Source organism: Typopeltis vanoorti, chromosome 4, assembly GCF_054136105.1.
Source record: "Typopeltis vanoorti isolate ZY-2024b chromosome 4, IOZ_Tvanoo_1.0, whole genome shotgun sequence".
NCBI classification, from domain to species: Eukaryota; Metazoa; Arthropoda; class Arachnida; order Uropygi; family Thelyphonidae; genus Typopeltis; species Typopeltis vanoorti.
The window spans coordinates 158,415,088-158,435,338 of NC_143552.1; the positions used below are offsets into that span (position 1 = coordinate 158,415,088).

General features: G+C 34.9%; 1 protein-coding gene across 1 annotated transcript in view; it reads right to left on the reverse strand.

Annotated features, from left to right (window-relative positions):
* The window catches only part of LOC150107790 (5-taurinomethyluridine-[tRNA] synthase subunit MTO1, mitochondrial), a 309,050-nt gene that overhangs the window by 96,118 nt on the left and 192,681 nt on the right, over positions 1-20,251 (reverse strand). The window lies entirely within an intron of this gene.

Genomic DNA, 20,251 nt, shown 5'->3' on the forward strand with positions numbered 1-20,251 from the left:
CAGAGGTCACAAATCATGTGAAAGGAACAAAATGTACATTACTGTATATTAACAGTGAAATACTGATTGTAAATTTGTAAAGGTAACTGACTAAAGAATGAAATAGAACTGTTCATAAATTATACAATATTGTAAAGGTTAGAATTATACATTAAGTTGAGTTAATATTAAGTTCAGATGTGAAGTTGTAAGGGGTAACAGAATGTAAAAGTAATTCTGCCCCAAGTTAAGAGGATTAGACAAGATTATGTTAGCAACTTGATAGTGAACAAAGGTATTGAAGGTCATTCAAATGTGGAGATTTTGCTGCCAAAACTGAAGGTCAAGACATCAGTGATGTCAGTTGTTTACAGAAGATTCAGGGATCTCCGACCTTAAAACAAGGAACCTTGGAATCATATAAAAGAGGTCTTGAGAACCTCTAAAAGAGGAGGGGGAGTTTTTCGTCTTGCTGCAGTTCGCTGGCTGGCTCAGACTTCCGTATTTCATCGGATCGTGACCCCTAGGCACGGGGAAAACCAGGAGGGGAGGGGCAGATCATTCTATGGAAATGTATTTTCAGTAGCGGAATGTGCCATGTGTGACCAGATATGCTGCGCCAACAGTAGATCCAGATCCGATAGTGAGCTATGCTACGAATCCTGGAAGAGGACTACATCAGGATGACCGCCAAAAGCCGTTCAGCAAAGGCTAGGAAATAGGACTGAGGAAAGCAGCCAACAGGACCGCCACAAATCTTCAAAGCTGGTAGGACTGTATTTGTTTCTATGAATTTGTGCATAAATTCTATTGTATCAATGCTGAGATAGTGATTGAGAATCGTATGTCCACTGAACGTAGCTTTGTTAAAATAGCTGTATAAATCACGATAAGAAATAATTGAGGCTGAGAATTACCTAGTATATATACTGAAAAGAATGTTAGCCAAAGATATAGATTGTAACAGCCAGTAATTGCCTAGATTTGCAAGATAAGTTATTTAAGTATTGTGAATAGTAGGTCTAATTTGTAAGGTTAAAATTTGAGCTCAAGATAGGTATCAGAGAGAAATTGTTTAATATTGTAAAGTTGCCTAAGATTAAAATTATCGCCTGATCTTTGACCAATGCACTGTCTCACAAAAATAACAAACCTGTGTGCTTAAATTAGAGAAATTGCCACGACTAACTATTTAAGTAATTATTTTAGAGAGTAATCTAGTAATCTATTCTACAAATGTTATAACAAATCTTCTCATGATATAAAATTAATTCAGGGTGGCACAGTCGAAAAATAATATAAATTTCCCTGAATTACATAGTGTGGGAGATTGTTAACTGTGACTGTGAATTGCCTGTTTCAGAGGCCTTTCACTAACAGTGCTAACACTTGTAAGAAGTATAAAGGATTACAAGAGGGGACTAAATTAATCGGCTTAAATTAGACCAAGGTAAAGAGTACTTAATAGAAAGATTTAACAGAGTAGAAGTAAAGTAGACACAAGATAAGGACAAAAGAAAAAAATAATACAAAAGGCACAACATAGATATATGAAGAAAAATAATTAACAGCTAACTCAAAATATAACATAACACATTATTTTACACTTCCTCTCACAGATTCAACATGAACTCAGTTGTCTTTATTAGCAGGTGGCACTGCAAAACTACACGGACATCCTCTGTGGATGAGTAGTTTATCCAAATATAGGATTTTTTTTGTAAAATTTATTTATTCAAGGATTGCATTCTAAATATGCTTATTTTTAAAAAGATGTACTAAATATTTAAGAAAGACAACACACAAAGCATATTTTATTGTTTTTGCTAAGTTTAAGATATAGGAAATAGGATACCTGAAGATCTTTTGAAAACAGTACTCAAAGTATTTGCCTGCATCTGTAATTTTAAACTTAACAAGAATTTATTTAAACAGACTGCTTGCATATCAATCTCATAAAGAAGAGTGCTTTGTTTATAATAATGAATGTGCTAACAAAAATTATTTTTCTATATAAATTTTAACAAGCAGTTATGTAGTTTGGGACTATGAAAAGGCAGTGGGAATAAAATTTAGGCTTCTAGTATTATTACTGGCCTTCTGTTAGAAACTATCCAATGCCATAAACTCAAGGATTATTTAGATTCATAATCTAAATAATCCTTATATAGCACATTTAACTGCTATCAAATGAGTTCAAGGTTGGTTTTATGTTTGCAAAGATAAAATTGGAACACCAAAAAAATCAACCTGACAGTAAAAAATTGATAAATTTTGTGTGTGTGTAGGTGGATGAACTATATTGTGATGCACAATATATAGCCTCTTCCAGCCAAGTCAACCTGCCTTCTTCCTGTTTCCACAAAGACAACCGTGGAAGAAATGCCAAATAGAACTCTAGGTGGTAGATGACATCTATTCCCCAGTATTCCCCAGTAAAGTACTACTCAAGGCCTAAAATGTTTATTGGCATGTTTCATTTTTTTTTTTTTTTTTTTTTTAACACTGAAAACAGTGCTACACATGATGGTCCCACATGCAGGACCAGAAGAGGTTTAGGCTCCCAATAATATCCTGTAATATCCAACTTCAGACTTAGGGATTTTAGATTCCAAAATCATTCTTAGCAGAGAATGATTTTAGAAATCATTCTCTGCTAAGTCCTCCATGACAGCAGCATACCGTGCAAGACATGCAAAGAGAGTATCTTGAAATCAGCACAAGTGAGTCCAAAGCTTAGTAAGTCCATATAACTCTGCTGATCTCATACACCTTTTAAGGATATGGTTACAGAGGTAAATTTTTGTAAGATGTGGTTCCTGAAGTGGCTATACCAAGTCTTGGTTTTCAGCATAGCAGGCAACTTTCTCATGATGGAGAGTAGTGAGTGGTTATCTAGCACCTGCAATTTTATGGCAATAATGACTAACTCATCTCTTTACTATAAGGTCAGGTTTACTTAATCCAATGTTAGTCCTATAATGGTATAATAGAATTTTACTGCTGTTATCTTATCCAACCTTTGTTCTTCAACCTATTCTTTATAACCCTCATTATTGCACTGTTTTCTGACACATACTCCATGTGTGTGATAACAACACTGAGCAACACAAGCCAAAGTTTTTATACTTTGACAACCTACTCCACAGTTCTTGTCATCACTTCTTCCCTGAGTTGTACAAGCTCAAGTCAGTATTAAATCTATATATTCAAAACCAGGCAGGAAGTGATTTCCATACTTGATCCACTGATGCTGGGAGGGAACATATTCCTATTTTTGTAATGCAGCTCCATCGTCATCCTTCCATCAAGCATCCACCCAGAGGTATATCGATACTCATCCCTAATACATGATGTCCTAGAAGCAGCAAGACATACTTCTGAAGTGGAGAGAGAGAGTTTTTGTAATCTAGATAGACATAATTTAGGCACTAACCATCGCAGCAAGAGAATCCCAAGACCTCCATGGTTTACAATGACATGGAAAATGCTAGTGGCACATCATCAGGAAGACATAACCATGAACAGACTGCTGAGTGAACTACTTCATCCAACTGGGCCAATACTGAGAGAGACTTTACCTAGAACAAACCTATTGTAGCATCTAGGAAGAAAGAAATAATTCAGAATGAAGAGTCTCCATTGAGGTTTAAGTGGAACTTTATGGAGAGAGGAGAAAAAAGATCCTAGAGTGGATGGGAAAGAGAAATGACTTGTCAGAGAGAGAAGATAACACCAAGGTATCTCCACTACTCCAGAACCGAGATAACATGCAAGGACATGCCATAAGGGAAAATTCAAGGTTCTCAACCTTCAATTTATTGTTTCTAGCTGAAGTGACAAGAGAAATCATACTTGAGTTGGAAAAACTTTTATTGGGATTATATTGATCAAGTGTATATAATAAACAACTAAGTTATACCAACTAGTTTCACCAACTAAGTCTGTTGGCATCTTCAGGGTACATAACTGATGTAAGGCACTAAAAAGTAAAAAACTGTTACAAACTAAAATCAACCATAGGTGACGTCAATAATAACAGAGAAGAAAAATCGGATTTAGCTTTTCATTTTTCAAGAACGAACCATACCACAGAGTGGGATAGAAGCACAATTCCTTACATGGAGGAGGACTTCTGCTCCCGAATTTTTAAGGAGGCCACAACAGTTGCCCGCTGTACACAAACCTTAACAGGAACCAAGGACTAATCTTGCCCATGATCTGGAAGACGCTTATCAGATCCTTCAACTCGCCAGAACTGAATTATAGTGCCAACTATAGAATGTTCCTAAATAACAACAAGTGAGATCATCCACGCTCTATGAATGTATTGTACGTGCTCTGTTCTTTGTTTAATATAATTGGAATCGGTTGATTTTAGTTTGTAACAGATTTTTACTTTTTAGTGCCTTACATCAGTTATGTACCCTGAAGATGCCAATGGATTTAGTTGGTGAAACTAGTTGGTATTACTTAGTTGTTTATTATATACACTTGATCAATATAATCCCAATAAAAGTTTTTCCAGAGCTTTTTGGTCAAGAAAATTAAATGTTTTTTAACATACTTGAGTTTGTCACATTGATGTTTAGGCATTGAACTCGAAAGAAGTCGACTGCTTGGTTGAGGAGTTACTGCAAGCCTTCTCTAGTAGAGGCATTGAGTATTGTTAAATTTTGATTAATTGAAACTCTTAAGAATTTCATTTATCATCATTTAGCAAGCAAAACCCTGAAAAGAATATACTTGCATCCAAGTATGTGTTATATGTATCTGGACAAATATAGAACACATTATTACAAAGAACGGAAATTGTGAATAATTAAATGAAAGGATTCTTACTAGATTGTCTAATGTCAGTGATACTTTGTAAATATATATAATTTTAAAAATAGATAATACAATGAATTGCAGTATGACTTACATGTAAGATAATGTGAACAAAAGGTCAAACTACAAGGGCACGTCAATGGAATAAAAGGTTGCCCCAGGTGGTATCAGTTGCACACAGCATGTGGAGTGATAAGCAGTCAAAATGAAATTAAATGCTAGAACCACGTGGGGAGAATTCTATGCGACGGGTGAACAATGAAGGTTATGGAGAGTGCCAGTAGGGAGATTATAAAAGGATTAGGAACCCCTCCCCCTCTTAGGTTCTCTTGGGTTTTTGCAGTAGTGGAGTGTCTAGATGAAGAATCAGTGAGGAGCTCTGCCTGGACTCTCGTTAGTAATAGTCGGAAATGCCGCGTATCAGTTGAAAAGGTTATGTATACCCCCAAACCTTATGATGGAAGAAAAGATCTCTATACTGAAGACAGGCAATCCATGGAAGAAGCTCAGTGTCTTGGTAGCAAACTTCACGGAAATAGTATCGCCAAATGCCAATGAAGTCCCTGGAATAGGCTTCATATGCTAGAAACGTGTGGACCTACCAGTGACCGGAGAAATTCCTGCCATAACACCGACTGAAGGGAAATCGCATGAGGAACAAGAGCCAAGAGCCAAAGGAACAAGTATAAGAAGACCATGTGTAAGGTAAAGTTGAAAGCGCTTTGTCTAGTATTATGTATAAGGATAAGAAATTAACTGTAAACTGAGAATCAAGGACTTTAATTAAGATAAGACAGGACTCTAGCAAGTTGATATTAGTTAGAAGAAAGTGAGATACCTCTTGAATGTGTTGAGTTAATATTTATGTTTTAATTGAAGATTAAGGTGATCTAATTTGAGTATTGAGTTAACTCTTGAAAATTCATGTTAATATTGTTGTCTAAAATTACTAGGTTCTTAATCTTATAAAGGAAATGTTTCTTTGATAATCTTATTTACTGGGGATGCATGAGAATTAGTTTGTTTAGCATTGAATTGATCCTGATTGAATGTTCTTTGTATTGTATGATAATTAACGTGTTTAATAAACTTTTTGTCTTTAAATCCAATTGACTGAGTTTAGAATTCGATGCACCACTCACAAAAAGTACGAATCTAAGCGGGAGGAAATAGGTTGTAGTTTAGGTCATGATTGCAAACAAATGGTCATTAGTGTACATCTGAAAATTCACTTCTTGATTAAGATTTCCTTTTCTTAATCTAATGGTTCTAGGTGGCACAGTATTAAAATATAAATTTTCCTAGAGCTTTAAGAGACGCAGGATTTCAGAACCTTTGACACCTCGGATTTGGCTCGACCATGAGGCAATTCCTTTGTGTTTCAGTAGTACCACGTGACACTCTAGGAAAGACTTATTGTAGAATACTTATATTGATAAGAAATTAAGAAAGTAGGACACAACAGTATAAGGTCATCAGTGAATGCCATAACATTAACATTGGTTGTATTACGAGAGTAGCTAATATGGCTTGGAAGATAGTGAAGAAACTCACTAAGTGCTGGAATGGACATCAATTTGGAACCCAGGGTGATGACAAGTGAATTTGCAGAGTAAATCTCTGATATGTAGGTAAGGAAAGCTTCTGGACATCCTGCAATAGACAGCTCAAAGTACAGCTTGAAGAGTGTCACTGTCAAAGGCCTAGTAGATTCAGGGATGCTATAAAGGGAAGTCAAAGGTGGCATCAGGATTCAGAGAGAGAGAGAGAGAGAGAAGAGGAAAAAATGAAGATATTCTCAGTCATAAGTTAAGGGGATAAAAATCCCTTCTTGTTTTTCAGCCAGTAAGCGAAACTAAGATCGAACACTACGATCTGTAACGTTTCATGCCGACGAACTGTCAGCGTATCCAAGCGTAAGTGACCACTTGGTAGTGCCACACCACGGCAACTCGTTGCAAAGGTGAAGCAAGCTTCCTCACTGTTCTTGATATTTTCTCATAATGTAAAACACAGCTCTTAAGAGATGTAGTACTGTTTTACATTATGAGGAGAGGTCACTACCCAGACCGGTTTCAACCTTTTTTTTGAGGTCTCATCAGTGAGTAGCTAGACCTAGTTAATATCAGAGTTTAAGTGAAGAAAACTTACATACTTTTGCTATACGATTGACCGAAAGGTGTGTCACTATATTTCATTATAACATAGTATAACTAAGATGAAAAGCCAAAAGGCTATTTTTTTCTGGCGAGGTTGTTATAAGTTAAGGGGATAAAAATATCAAGAACAGTGAGGAAGCTTGCTTCACCTTTGCAACGAGTTGCCGTGGTGTGGCACTACCAAGTGGTCACTTACGCTTGGATACGCTGACAGTTCGTCGGCATGAAACGTTACAGATCGTAGTGTGCGATCTTAGTTTCGCTTACTGGCTGAAAAACAAGAAGGGATTTTTATCCCCTTAACTTATAACAACCTAGGCAGAAAAAAATAGCCTTTTGGCTTTTCATCTTAGTTATATATTCTCAGTCAATTATGGTTGCATGACTGAAAATGTTTAGCTAACACTTTATGAAAGAGATGTAAGGGAACAGGAACAATTGTAATTGGATGGTAGTACACAATAGTGTCTCCAGACAGAAACTTTATCTGCCATCTATTCACACATACAGTGCAGGTGTCATTTTTCATGGACATGCTCAATACATTGTAATTAACTAGAGATTCAGCACTCCCTCTATTCAAAGGTACAGCAGTAAAGAGGTTCTGAAAGTTAGCCACCAGATAGCATAAGAAAACATGTATGCTCATGCTATTAACCTTTTTTCAAAGTGAAAAATTATATTCATGTAGAAGTTTAGCTACTTTTTCACATGTATTCTGGATGTAAATGATGGGAATAATTTTGTTGTAGTCATGTATGGGTGGTCATGCAGAATTTTGATCCATTCTCTGAAAGATAATTTTCATCCTTTTACACATCCTGGAATGTATAATGTTCCTTGTGCTTGCAACTTAGGCTACTTTGGACAGACCAGTAGACCTATTAAAATTCATGAAGAACATAAGAACTGCATTTGTGATATCACATATGTATGGCAAGTAAGGAGTGGTAGACCATGCTCTGGATACTCCTTCACACAAAATTAAGTGGAAGAAGACAACTGTGCTGCATATAAGTTGCTATCGATATGAGAAATTATTTCTAGAATCAGAATTAGCTATGAAATACTTTTATAACTTTTCAATAAATATGGATGCATAAGTTTTAGGGAGATCATTCGAAGACCACATTTAGCTTGAGTTCTTCAAATTGACTTTATTTCATTATCAGACTCCTAGATTATGCTTTGATATGATATTGACTCTTTTGGCTTACAATTAGAAAAAAATCGAATTGAGTGCATTTGTCTGACCAGAATTATAATTTATGCTATGAAATCTACGGAAATATTAGTCATTCAATAAATTATTTACTTATTTTTTGTTAAAGATACAAAGCTATTTTTAAACCTGGTTTTACTCCATTTCCCAAGTAAGCAAACAGACAAATAAGTCAAGTTTGTGCCTGCACATAATGCAAGTCTAGCTGACCCTGCAGGTAGTGCAAGACCAAGGTAACTCATGGTAAAAGTAGAATAAGCTCTGATCACTAATCTTAATATTTACCCTTAATCCAAAGCACATCTCCTGGAGGAGATGTATGATGCTTTGTATTAAAGGCAAGAGGCCACTACCCAGACCGGTTTCGACCTTTATTGAGATCTCATCAGTGGGAGCCAGGCTAGAAATACCAAGATTTTAGTAATACAGAGTTTATAAGTATTTTACCAGAACAAGTTACCATAAGGTGTTTTAACCTTATTAAAGGTCAGCTAGACTTGCATTATATGCAGGTGCAAACTTGACTTATTTGTCTGTTTGCTTACTTGGGAAATGGAGTAAAATCAGGTTTAAAATAGCTTGGTATCTTTAACATTTATTATACCCAAGGTAAAATACTTTCTACATTTATATCTCCTCCTGAGTTTTTTTTTTTTTTTAATAAGGTTAATATGGTAACTTGTTCTGGTAAAATACTTATAAACTCTGTATTACTAAAATCTTGGTATTTCTAACCTGGCTCCCACTGATGAGACCTCAATAAAGGTCGAAACCGGTCTGGGTAGTGGCTCCTTGCCTTTAATACAAAGCATCATACATCTCCTCCAGGAGATGTGCTTTGCATTATGGGTAAATATTAAGATTAGTGATCAGAGCTTATTCTACTTTTACCATGAGTTACCTACCTTGGTCTTGCACTATCTGCAGGGTCAGCTAGACTTGCATTATGTGCAGGCGCAAACTTGACTTATTTATCTGTTTGCTTACTTGGGAAATGGAGTAAAACCAGGTTTAAAATAGCTTGGTATCTTTAACATTTATTATACCCAAGGTAAAATACTTTCTACTATTTACTTATTTTGTTCTTCTGGTGTTATTCATACCATAAACACTATTAAGAATGGTGAAGTTGTTAGCAGGTAGAGAAAAATCTAAACTTCATGATGGATTCTCAAGAAGTTAAAGAGGCAGTCCTGAGAAAGAAAAAAAAATGTAAACTGTTCCTAGAAAGTAAGTTCATGCATCTACTGACAGAATATAGAGAAAAATGAAAGAAAGCTTATGTAATGTAGAGAAAGAAAAGTCACAGGAAAAGTGTAATATGAAAGAAGATAAATCTAAGGAGGGTAGCAAAATGTTCTAGATCATCATCAACAAAATCCTGATGTGTACCCTCAAGGGGTACAGGATACTACAGAGCAGGGGTGGCCAGAGTTTTTGCAGCAGGAGCCATAGTTACCTACCAGAAATTGTTAAGAGCCATAAATTTACTTTTTGGAACATTTTTAAGGGCAACATCAAAAGCTTCCTTAATATCAATGCCACGAGTACTATCTTTTAATGCTATTAAATCTAATAATTCTTCTCGCGTCCCTCTGTCCTCAAGAACAAAACGAATAAAAATTGCTAATTGTGGTTGGACTGTAATGTCAGTTGATTCTTTTGTATCTTTTTTAAATTTTCTGACAAGGTAATATAAATATAACTACATTGCTGAATAGCAATGTAGTTAATTGAAAAATTAAATTAAAAACAATAGAAAATTAAGAAAAATTATAAATATTTTTTATTTGTTAGTTGAGCCGGAATAAAACATAAGAAGAGCCGCAGTTTGGCCACCGTGGCTATAGAGTACTATATGAAAAGTTTACATTATTAATAACTTCAAATCAAAACTATTTCCTCCAATTAATCTATCATCCATCAAGACTCCAATGTTGCTAAAACTTATATTTCGGTCATCTAAGGCACTTCTAACCAGGGCCCAAGATATCCATCCATCTTCGAGGCCCACCTTTCCTAATTGGGTTGTGGGGGAAGCAGCTGCAAGAGGGATTTACAATGGTCACGATCCTCCACCACCAAGTTCAGGTGTTCCGGTGAGACTCCCAGCAAGTTCTTGGCGTTCTGCATGGCCACCCACTTTCTGAGCTTGATTTACTTTTAAATTTACTAGCCACAAAAAAATTTCACACACCCAAAGTATGTTTGATTTATATAAATATTGTTATAGGTGGCCTTTTTTTAAAAAAAATTCTAAATGTGATGATTGATGACAAAACAAACTAATACATTCTTTATCTTTCCTTTTATTAGATTCATTTGACTAAAACCTCATTCACACAATGACATACTTGCTGGTATAATGGCTACAATTCAAGCAGTAATAGAAACCTGTCTCCTTTTTATTCATTGTTCTTTCAAAAATGTCTTGTATGTTTAAATGCTGCTTCCCTTAAAGTTTTGAACTTATATCACTGTTTCAGCAAATTTGTTGAAACTGTTTCTTTATTATCAAAATAATTTCTTGCAATATTTACTCAAAATATTAATTTCTTCTTCACAAAATCTTCCAGATCTTCGAGCTAAGTAAATGTATGAAATAGTGAAATAGCTTTAGCAATTTCTGATTCATTTTCACTAAATCTTTTTATCAAATACATTAGTCTTTCATCTATTAGATGAAATCATTATTTCATCTATTTTTCATTCAACATTCAAATAGCTCCTTGTATACATTATCTGAATACTATTATATATACAGGTATCCCTTGCTTAAGACGGATTTGATTATCGCGGCAAGAGTTTTGATTAACATGCCTTTAAATTTACCACGCAAAATCATGCTCACGCCATGAGGTTGCTAGCCTCGTGGTCATCCAAATTCTCTTAATGATCTGTGTGAGAAAGTGAAAGTTTTATTTTTCCCACCAAATACAACACCACTGTTACAACCTATAGACATGGGCATGATTACAACTTTCAAAGCCTATTATCTTAAAAAGACATTCTCAAAAGCAGTAGAAACAACAATGGGAGAAAATACGATTATGCTCCATGAATTTTGGAAAAAATTCAACATTAAACACAAAATTGAGAACATTCGTGACTCGTGGAGCAAGTGTCTTCTAGTTAGTTGCATGAAAGCTGTTTGGAAAAACCTTCTGCCAGAATGTGCTAATGACTTGGGTTGTTTTCAAAATCATGTGAACAATGTGGTCAAAGAAATTGTTGCAGTTGGTGAAGACCTCGGTTTTGATGGTGTTGATGCAGAAGATGTTAAAGAATTACTGGATTCAAATTCAAAAGATTTCAGTGACAACGATCTTCTTGAAATTGAACAATGCACATATGAAGACAACGAATAAATGGAATGTGAAGATGAGATTCCAAAGGAAATAACAGTCAAAGAGCTGGATGGAATATTTCGCAGTTTAGAATCGCTTAAGCAGAAAATAATGGATATGGATCCAGATGGTAATAGAAAAATGCTTGTTTGTCGAGGTCTGGAGAGTCATTTTGCTTGTTAACGTAGAATTTATGCTGATAAGAAAAAAACAAACTGTTCAAACGGCTCTTTATAACTTCTTTTGATTAAAAAAATTGCAGTAACTAATGTAGGTACAAGTATTTATTAAAAATTTACTTTGCATTCATTTTTTTATCTTTCCTAAAACAGTACCATATAAAATGAACTATTAGTACAGTAATTGATCAGGGACGAATTGTACTTTTTACCATTGATTATTAGATTTGATTAACGCAATTTTGATATATATGGTGACATCGAGGGAATACTCGATGTCACCGTATATATAGTTAGTATATAGTTAGGGTGACATCGAGGGAATACTCGATGTCACCCTAACTAGTATAGTTAGATTACCTAACTATACTAGTTAGGTAATCTAAAAATTTCCTCTGAAAACGTTGTGGCGCTTCTCTCATCCCTTTTGGTTCATTCAAGGTACTGTCCACATAGTATTTTGTTCGTCTTATTAGTAAGTTTTCCTTTTAAAAAATCAGTGATAGTTGTTTGAATAAAGTTTAAAAATCTAAGAGTAAATGGATTCTTCTTGCAAAGTAGTATGTCTTCATTTTCTTTAATAGGCCTTTTGATAGTACAGAATCATCCCCTTTTGCATTGCCTATTTCCTCCAAACACATTACCATAGGAGAGTAGTTGTTAACAAGTGCAGTCAGTGCTCCATTCTGTTAGGCACCCATCTTACTTTATGCAAACACTTGAACTTAACATTTTTGTTTGTAAACATAGTTGCTACTTTTTCTAATTCTTTCAGTCTTTTTGATGAATTCTAGTAAAAGGTACCGTATTTTTCGGACGATAAGATGCACCCCAAATTTATGAGATGATTTTTAGAAAAAAAAATGTTATCATATAAAGATATTTACAAATTCTTACTTAATTTTTATATATTGTTACAATCATTTGTATTAGCAATATTCAGTTCATCTTCACTCTCGGTACTATCACATGTTTCGTTAATGTCACCGTTCGTATTACTTTCGTTTGAACTATTGTTGTCACTCCCTTCAAAAACTGTGTCAGCTTCCATACCATCCATTGCATTACTTATCCCGCATTTCTTAAATAACTTTATAATTGTCTCTTCTTTCACAGCTTCCCATGAATTTTTCACCCAGGTACATACTTCTGAAATTGTTGACAGTTTCATACGTCCTGTTGCTGTAACATCGTGATTTGGCTTTGCCATCCATCTGTTCCATTCCACTCTTCCCACATCAAATTTTTGAATGGTTTATTAATAGATCCATCCAAGGGTTGTAATTGATTTGTAAGATTAGCTGTCGTTTGCCTGCAGAAATGACAGCTAATTCTGTATTCATTTCTTTTAGAAGCTTCTTGGTTGATTCTGTTTTATGCGCTCTGAAGTGATCCCACAGTAATCATCGCAGGCCCCTTTTAAACAACGCACCTGAACGTTTTGCCCATATCTTTTGTATCAATAATTTCATTCCTGTTTCATCTATCCAGCCTTTATCTTGAACGTGAATAATAATGCCATGAGGAATTTCATCTCTTGGTAACATTTTTCTCTTGAAGATTAACATGGGGGGGGGGGCGGTTCCGTCTGCTCAACAAGCTAAAACTACAGTGTAGTGAGTTTTTTCATGACCTGTTGCTTTGATCACTATTGATTTGGTGCCTTTTGAATCTACTGTCTGATTTGAAGCTCAAAGTTAAATTTCCTTCTCGCTGATATGAAAAAATCTATGGAATTCTATAATTTCAGCTTCATAGTCAGCCAGCATTTTTTGGGCTAGTGTGGTTTTTGTTTGTACGCATGCATAACCTGTGTCTTTTCATAAATCTAAAGCACCAAGACGGTGATCCGGTAAAATCTAAAACTCCATTAGCAGTTGCCCATTGTTTTGCTTCAAAAATTATCATTTTCGTAGAAACAGATATTCCCATGTTTCGATGATTTGTTACCCAATTTTTCATTTGTATTTCTAATTCTGGCCATTTTTCTAGGTGCGAATGGAATGTTTTCTTGTGTTTAGATAGCAGTTTTGATTGTTCCTCTTGTTTTCTCCACTCACGAACCATTTTTTCTGTTGGTGGTGGACCAAAATCTTTCTGCTGCTCTGTTTCCATATTGTTTTGCATAATTTATCACATTCAATTTATAAGTCACGTTATATGAAAGTCTTATTTGTTTTACATTCATTTTTTTCTAATTTTAATAATAGAAATTTTAACGACTTATAAAAAATAATTCAAATGAAACGTACAAAAGCGCATATGTTTAAACACTAATGACTATTGACGCTCTAAATTGGTGATTCACCCACATGCAGAGAAATAACTTAGGCACCTACCTTCAGTGATGCACTTACTAATTTTATTAACACATTGGGCCAGTAATTGAAAACCGCTAACAGCTTCGGTACAGTGTAAAGATTCGTATTTTAATGTTACCTTTGGACCATAAGATGCACCCCAATTTTCAGCCAATTTTTCTATGTAAAAAGGTGAAACTTATGGTCTGAAAAATACAGTATATAATTTTTACCTACTGTTTCAATATCAGAAACAAAGGGAACATCTTCAATGGAATTTAAAACAGCCATATTCAAATTATGTACAATACAATGTGTTGATATAAGATCTGGCATGTCTAATTTTTCCACTAACCCATTTTTTTCCCCCTAGCATGTTTCCTGTTACATCCAACTAACCAATTATCGCCTTCCATGGCAAGAATAACTTTTTCATTTTAATCCCTAATATATCAAAGTATACCTGGAAGCTGTTGATTATGGACACAAATGACACTTTGAGTTTCTGATTTTTATCTATATATCACATTTTATATGAGATATGTGTTTATATGAGAAAACAAGTTCCTCCTCATTTGAAATATCTGTAGAAGCATCTAAAAGAAGACTCACTTTGATTTCCTCAACTACCGTATTTTTGGACCATAAGATGCACCTTTTTACATAGAAAAATCGACTTAAAATTGGGGTGCGTCTTATGGTCCGAAGGTAACATTAAAATACGAATCATTACACTGTACCGAAGCTGTCAGCGAAGTTCAATTACAGGTGCAACATGTTAATAAAATTAGTAAGTATGCCACTGAAGGTATGTACCTAAGTTATCTTGCTGCATGTGGGTGGGTGAATCACTGATTTAGAGCGTCAATAGTCATTAGTGTGTAAACATGTGCTTTTGTATATTTCATTTGAATTATTTTTTATAAGTCGTTAAATTTTTATCTTAAAATTAGAAAAAATGAGTGTAAAACAAAAAAGACTTTCATATAACGTGAGTTATAAATTAAATGTGATAAATTATGCAAAACAATATGGAAACAGAGCAGCAGAAAGACATTTTGGTCCACCACCACCAACAGAAAAAATGGTTCGTGAGTGGAGAAAACAAGAGGAACAATTAAAACTGCTATGTAAACACAGGAAAACATTCCATTACCACCTGGAAAAATGGCCAGAATTAGAAATACAAATGAAAAATTGGGTAACAAATCATCGAAACATGGGAATATCTGTTTCTACGAAAATGATAATAGATCATTTTCGTAGAAACAGATAATAGATAATAGATAAGCGAAACAATGAGCAATTGCTAATGGAATGTTAGATTTTACAGATCACTGTCTTGGTGCTTTAGATTTATGAAAAGACATGGGTTTTGCATGCATACAAAAACCACTCTAGCCCAAAAAATGCCGGCTGACTATGAAGCTAAAATGATAGAATTCCATAGATTTGTCATAACAGTGAGAATGAAATTCTCACTCATAACTTTGAGCTTAATCAAATTGTGACCATGGATGAAGTGCCTCTAACTTTTGATGTTCCTTCAAATCGAACAGTAGATTCAAAAGGCACCAAATCAATGGTGATCAAAACAACAGGTCACGAAAAAATTCACTACACTGTAGTTTTAACTTGTTGTGCGGATGGAACAAAACTAGTCCCCCATGTTAATCTTCAAGAGAAAAACCATTACCGAGAGATGAAATTCCTCGTGGCATTATTATCCACGTTCAAGAAAAAGGTGGATAGACAAAACAGGAATGAAATTATGGATACAAGAGATATGGGCAAAGCGTCCAGGTGCATTGTTTAAAAAGCCTGCGATATTAGTGTGGGATCAATTCAGAGTGCATAAAACAGAATCAACCAAGAAGCTTCTAAAAGAAATGAATACAGAATTAGCCATCATTCTTGGAGGGATCTATTAATAAGTCATTAAAAAATTTTATGTGGGAAGAGTTGAACAGATGGATGGCGAAGCCAAATCATGATGTTACAGCAACAGGACGTATGAAACGGCCAATAATTTCAGAAGTATGTACCTGGGTGAAAAATTCATGAGAAGCTGTGAAAGCAGACACGATTATAAAGTCATTTAAGAAATGCGGGATAAGTAATGCGATGGATGGTACCGAAGATGACGCAGTTTGTGAAGGGAGTGACAACAATAGTTCAGACGAAAATAATACGAACGGTGACATTAACGAGACCAGTGATAGTACCGAGAGTGAAGATGAACTAAATATTGCTAATACAAATGATTGTAACAATATATAAAAATTAAGTAAGAAGAATTTGTAAATATCTTCATATAATAAAATATTTTTTTCTAAAAATCGTCTCATAAATTTGGGGTGCATCTTATCTTCTGAAAAATACAGTAATTCTTGTTTAACAACACCAGGCAATAACTAACACAAGTTCTTTACATTTCATGTCATTCTGGTATTGCTCTACTGCAGTGATTTTGAACCTTTTCCATAATACGGCACACCTAGACTAATTATTAAAATTCTGTGGCACACTAAAAATATATTATTTTAATTTTTTTGATGATCTGGCAAAAAATAGGCATAATTTTGATTGATTTAACACACAAGGGGGAAGAGCAGACATTAATAAATAAATGCATATTACGACATTATTTCTTTCGATTAATTTGTTTTCATAAATCTCGCGATACACCTGAAGACCTCTCGCGGCACACCAGTTGAAAATCGCTGCTCTACTGGATCTTATCTATGTCATGCTTATTTAGCAAAACCTATTAAATTTTTGAGTTAGTAAATTGTTTATTGAATTTTGCTTTTATACAGTAACTTGTATTAAAAAGCACTTAAGGTGTTTAAACATTTTAGAATCCATTTTACTTTGATAGAAGTATGTTTTCTGAATGATTTATGCTGAAGTCTATGTCACAGCATTTTTTATGAGAATTGGATACTTCATGAAACCTAAATGTCTTCACTTTAAAAGGTTCTTGAAAACCCTATAGCAATCTAGAGTTCCTGTCAGCAGATATTTTTTATAGCTATTACAAAATGCAACCTTGTCTTTGTAGAACAACTCAATGAATTCCTTGAGCCATTTGTCTTGGAAAGCACGTCTCACCTGATTGTTTTTACTTGATGGTAGAACACAACTCTTCCCTCTGCTGCTTTAATACTTTCTAGTCCCTGCAATTTGATTTCAGTTTTGCATCATTTCACAAAACTTAACATGCAATTTGTTTTGTTTCATTTATTGTTCATAATGAAGAGAGATTTTACATAAATCATCATAAAGAATAATTTAATAGGAAAGACAAATGATAAAATTCACAAAAACAACAAGACAGTACTACTCGCTGTGGAGCTAGACTTGCTTTTCACGATGTACTCAGTCACATGATCTGATCTTTGACCTGTCTTTGCAAAAATAATTGTATTTTTTAAGTGTTAAAAAGCCTTGTCATGTATAATGCTCAAGTATTTAATTATACTAAATTAATTCATGTTGTGAAATGTGAAAATAAACTTGGGATAATACTATATTAGGATTATGTATCTAGATATATTCATCTTCTTTTCTTCCATCACCTATGTGGATGATGATGAGGCTGAATGAACTCTTTCCACTTCTGTCTGTCCAAGGAGAGTCCGAACAATTCTGTCCAGTTTGGTGTCACTTGTTGTGATTTGATTTTCAGGTCTTCTTTTATTTTGTCTATCCATCTAATTCTGGGCCATCCTTTGGATCTTTTACCTTCCATCGTTGTATTCAGGGCTTTAGATGGTAGTCTTTCTGTTCCCATTCTGGTCACATGGCCAAACCATTGCAGTCTTCTTTCTTGGATTTTGTCTATTATTGTTATTTCTTGTTTTAGTCATTTCCTTATGTCTTTGTTTCTTAGTCGATCCAGCAGAGAGATACTCCAAGTAATCTTCTTAGCCAACCCATTTCAGTAACTAATAATTTTTTCTCTTCAGCCTCTTTGAGATTCCAGCATTCACTTCCATAAAGGAGTATTGGGAGGACCATTGTTTCATAGATTCTTACTTTTGTTACTTGTTTGATGTCTCTTGACTTCCATATTTTATTAAGTTGTCCATAAGCTTGGGATGCTTGACTGATTCGTTTGCTTATATCTTTTATAATTTCACCATTGTACTCAATAACTCCTCCAAGGTAGGTGAAGTTTTCTCCTGCTCTAGATTCTTACTATCAATTTCAATTTTCAGATTGGTGCTTCTTTTTCTTATTTACATAATTTTTGTTTTGTCTATATTTATGTTTAATCCAGATTTTATACTCCTCCTTTATTTTATCAGAAATTCACTGTAGATTTTCTTCTGTGCTTGCAAGTAATGCAATATAGTCTGCAAATTTTAAATTTGTCATATTTTTCCCATATACTTTGATTCCAGAGTCTTAATTGTTTAAGGTTGCTTATTGGTTGTTTCTTCCAGTGTGAGATTGAACAGGTGTGGTGACAGATTGCATCCCTGCCTTACTCTGCTCTCTGTGTGGAACCAGTTGGTTAAGGTGTCCTCCATTCGTGCTGCACTTTCAGATTTCTCATTTAGATTCTTTATTGTTCTCATGGTTTTGTTGGGAATTCCAAATTCTTCCATAGTTCTCTTCTATGGATTGAATCAAATGTCTGACGAAAGTCTATGAAATTTATGTAGCAACTTTGGTTGTACTCTAGTGTCTTTTCTATTAGCTGTCTTAAGGTGAATAGTTGATCAATTGTGCTTCGCCCTGGTCTGAAACCAACTTGTTCTTCTCCTAGTGTCATTCTATATATGGCTTAATTTGTTTTTGGAGTACTTTCTAGATATATTAGTATTTAATTAAATTGTGTCCGTTTTAACCTTTGTGTTTATAATTGCAGAATTATTTTGTTAATGAAATTTAGTAATACGTTTTTTTTTTTTTTTTTAAATAATAGACTGCCTATTACATACGCTATGTTGATCAAAGTATTTGGACATCTAGCTGTGGTAAAAAAATGTGTTTTAATTACCAAGTGGGACCACTTTTGGCCTGAATGACAGCAACTACCCTTCAGGGCAAGCTTTCAATCAATTTCTGATACATCGCAAGAGGAATATTCTTCCATTCTTTGTGCAAAGCTATCCCCCATTGCTGGATGATAGCCACTGTGATCTGCAGCGAATTTGACATTCTAAGTTATTCCAAATATGTTTGATTGGGTTGAGATCTGGACTCTGAGCTGGCCAGTCCAACACTTCAATGTTGTTTTGTGGAAATCAGTCTCGGATATGCAGTGCAGTATATCATGAAGCATTGTTCATGCTGAAACATGCAAGGGTCACTGCTGAAGTACTTCCACAGTGTTGGAAGCGTGAAGCTGTCCAGGATGTCCAGGTAGCCATCAGACATCATGGTTTTGGGCACATGTTGATACAAGATCTTACAAATACCAATCCACCAATGGGCTAAGCCTCATCCCTGACTGAAACACCCTCATATCATTACCAAGCCTCCACCAATCTTGACAGTTGGAATGATGCAGTCCTGTGTAAACCATTCCCCGGGTAATCTCCAGATCCAAACATGACCATCAGAGGGAAACATTTGGAAATGCGATTCATTGCGCCTCAGAACTCTTTTCCAATCATCTATGATCCAGGAACAGTGTGAAAGCCAGTCCAAACGTTATTTGGCATTGAGGGGATGATGTGTGGCTTGTTCGTAGAGCTCTGCCATGGTAACCTAAGGCATGCAACTCTTTGGACAGTTCTAGTGCTGACATATGTCCATGCAGCATTTTCCAGGTTGACTGAGAGGTCTGTTCCTGATGATGCAGGATGCTCAAACATTCCAAGACAGAACTTGTTGATCTCAGTCAGTCAGTGTCTATACCAGCTTTGCTTATTCTGTTGTCAATCCTGGAGGGTACCAAAAAAGCTCAGAAATGGAGAAAAGAGAACAGTAAAATAAATCAAGATGATAAAGGGAACATATGAACTAAAGATAATGATATTCTGGATATCACGAGTCATTACTTTTAAAGAATGCTAAATAAGAGTGACAGCAATGAAAGAACAGTAGTAGGAGTAGTAGAAAATATTGAAGAAGAATGAAGTCAGGACCACATACCATTACTGGAGTTAGAAAAGGTTACTAGAAATACACCTTAAATGTGTAAAGACAGCTGGAGTGGATTATATTTGACAAGAAACACGGAAACATGAAGACATAAATGAAGTAGAGTTCTCATAGT